At 40.2% G+C, this 3,634-nt stretch overlaps 1 protein-coding gene across 1 annotated transcript in view; it reads right to left on the bottom strand.

Annotated features, from left to right (window-relative positions):
• LOC109912582 (neurabin-2) overlaps positions 1 to 3,634 on the bottom strand; it is a 104,305-nt gene that overhangs the window by 100,115 nt on the left and 556 nt on the right. The gene's annotated exons all lie outside the window — the stretch shown is intronic.

Consider the following 3,634-nt stretch of genomic DNA (forward strand, 5'->3'; position numbering starts at 1 on the left):
GGGGAGGAGGTGGGGATGGGTGGATAGATTTCCTGGGTTCATTCCCAGAATGAATGCCAGGTCAGTATGTGGTTGGAAGGCCTTCCTCAGTGATCCAACATTGTACTGTCTGTGAAACCTGCCTGTGTAAAACGTGACTAATTCCCCTTTCTGACCCTGCAGAAATGGTAGGTTGGCTTTCTTAGCCATTTCCCAATGACAGACAGTCGTATATTTTTATCTATACCCAAAGGTTTCTCCGAATTCCCAGAGTTTTGAACTTAAGTCAAAAGCCTTTGAAATAATATTAACTACCTTCTGGACACAATCTCTTAAAATGCAATGTTGACAAAAATCCTCCTCCATAGTAACTGATGTGCATTTTTGTTCAATAAATGTAACTTTTTAAAGTTACTGGTCTGTGACATAATTCTATCCTAGATCATGTCTGACTGACAAATATCTAATCAAGATGAGTATTGTCTCTAGTAACTTCCCCTTAACCTGGAGTCATGAATCAGTGGTGAATTACACTTGCCATCTTAGATTCTATAAACCAGGATTTACCCAATTTACAGACTGAAAACAGTCATTGAGAAAATCTTCCCCAATCTCACATACCCTTCTAAACCCTCTGTGTAAGTAATTCCTAATTCCTTTTTGTAATGACCTGGTAATGGACCACGATGGTAAATTTTAGCTAACCTTATCTCAGATTCTCAAAGTTTGCATGTTTCTGACAGTTCTTGCTACAAAGTATCATTTACTAAGAGGTAGTGCTGTCGATTTGATGCACAAAGTGGCCAGCCATTCATTTATACCTTTAATTTTATGAGTGAATTTGTCTCCTTTTCCAAACATTCAACATTAGCAGTGTATCCATGATCTTCCGCACAATTATTTCATCAACTGACACAGATAAGTACCTGGCAGATATTGAGTAGGTTGAATATCCATGACTCAGCCTACTTCTATACTGCAGGCTGTGCTCTCATTATTCTACGTATGGCTTGTCCTGCTTGATGGTTTAATAAGTGACTTATTTTTGGCTTAGCAAACAATTCCAAAGGAAAGCTCTTGTCCACACCTCCGAGCCAGGAGAAATGGACTCAAGTCCCATCTGCTCCAGAGATGTGCCATAACATCTCTGAACGGGTTTATTACAAGATATAAAAATAAAATAATTCCAAATGAATAGGGATTTTAAATTATTCCGATGAAGACACAATTGTGCAGACACTGTTATGACAAATATATGAAATTGCGACGGCTGTTTTTAGTACCTCAGCCCTGAAAGTTATTAATAATGAGTTAATGGTTAATTGAATTGCATGAAATGACCTTGCTACTTTAAGCATTAACTGAGTTACTGCCTCTGTTAAAAGTGCAAAGAAATTTTACACAAACATATTTCAAAGTTACGGATGGTAATTCCTGAACAATAATTTTTTGATTGTGCCAATAAATAAAATTCTCACTGGTTTCTTTGGAAGCTGTAAATATGCATTGGAGACCTCTCCTTCTTTTGGTTTCTGTGTGGCATGATGGTGGTTTGGAATGATGGCCAACACCATGCATTCCAGTCCACAGGAACCTGACACCCATTCTCCCCCTGTTCTGGGTTTGGGAAATTTAGTGGTTTTTAGCTAGGCCACCTTGCAGCAACACTGCATTCCTCCTTGAGACTAGAGTCAAACTATTCGAACATAAATCACTTGGCAAAAAGCCTGAGGCCTACCAGCTGACTAGGTGAAACACTGACTTGTGACTGTATCTCATACTCAGCCACCTGCTCAGACAGCAGGAAATGGAGGTGTACTGATGATCATCTCCACAGAGGCGAAAACATACGGATTCCAAAAGTGCTAAGTACACACAAGTGGAAATTTCTTCAGAGGAAGTCTGTGCAGTGAGCAACACTTTTTCTATCCAGTCATTACCGCTAGGCAAACTAAGCAAAATAAAACAGGGAATTAACTCATGGCTCAGCAGATGCTTTGCCTTAAGCAAGCATTTCAGTAACAGAGTGGCCATTATCTCATCACTTTTTCCGTTTATTTTATTACTTCTTTTTACAAACATAAGGGTTATACAGACAGACTGCTCAGCAGTTTTGTCACTATCAGTATTTGCCTTTGTAAACACTTTGCATTTTTAACAAACGGGCACCTGAATTGGGTGCAAGAAAATATTATGTAAATCTTATGAGAGTCTGTTTCCAGCCGATGCAAATAGACTTTATCCCGTCCAAGGAACAACTGATCTGTTTAAAGAAATAACTGTAGATTGGTGCAAGAAAATATGATCAAAAAATTCAGAGAAGTCTTTGAAGTAAGAAGTGAGACTAATATGTGATGTAATTAGATTGATTAAATAAGACTGAGATGAGCAGGATTTGTTTACAGTGGTGAGCCTGTGGAATTCTCTGCCACACAAAGCAGTTGAGACCAAAATATTGAATGTTTTCAAGGAGAATGTATAATTATATAATTAGAGCTCAAGGGATCGAAGTGTATAGGGAGAAAGCCAGAGCATGCTAAGTTGGATGATCACCCATGGTCATACTGAATGGTGGAACAGGCTCAAAGGGCTGAATGGCCTACTTCTTGGTCCAATTTTCATTCACCACAGGGTAAATGTACATGAAGATACAGCAAACATTAGTTAAAGTATACATGTGAGGCCAAACAAAATTGACTTCTAGTCTTTTCCTCAGCAACCACTAGATGAGGTTTAATATTGGTGAGGGAGAATTGTAGTCAACCTGGGGACAGACCAACTCCATGATGCACTGGCAAACAGCCAAGGGAATTGCTATAACTAGGGAATTGGAAACAGTCTTGGAGGTTAAAGTTTGGTAAAAATGTGCTGGAGGCTAGAATTTGACAGAGTTTTGCAACATAGGCCTGAGGGCATGAGGAGCCATTTGATCTCAGGATAGAAGCTAAAGATTTATTAAAATGTGCTTTACATCAATATTTGAAAGGTCTCTATGTCCTTGGACTATCATGTACAGCACTTAACATAGCACTGTGCTCACTCAAAAATAAATCCACACCACTAATTACATCCTGGCGCTAACCCCCTCATTGCCTCATCACCTCAATATTCACTTCCCAAACAAACTGCTTTGCTAAGTACAAATCTGGCTTCTCCATTTATAAATTGACATTGACTCCAAAGCTGGCTTTCATTGTCCAAGAATCCTACCTGAACTGATTTTAACAGGACTTCACCTTGGCTGGCTTTCTGTTTGCAATATCTAGGCCTAACAAAGGCATCAGGACCAGCAAACAGAGATGCCAATTCTATAGACAGAAACACTCCCAGAAAAACAGGGACATGGTTACAATCTATACTGTGCCCAGCGGGAAGAAACAAGACACGCAGGCTCATGGGATCACTCATGGAATTCCATTGCTGACATCCCCCTGGCAAATCCACAGGCTCCAATTTTACCTTGAGATAGTAAGAACTGCCCATGCTGGAGTCAGAGATAACACAGTGTGGAGCTGGAGGAACACAGCAGGCCAGGCAGCATCAGAGGTGCAGGAAAGCTGACGTTTCAGGTCGGGACCCTTCTTCAGAAATTTCTGATGAAGGGTCCTGACCCGAAACGTCAGCTTTCCTGCTCCTGTGATGCTGCCTGGCCTGT

Source organism: Rhincodon typus, chromosome 30, assembly GCF_021869965.1.
Source record: "Rhincodon typus isolate 14 chromosome 30, sRhiTyp1.1, whole genome shotgun sequence".
Lineage (NCBI taxonomy): Eukaryota > Metazoa > Chordata > Chondrichthyes > Orectolobiformes > Rhincodontidae > Rhincodon > Rhincodon typus.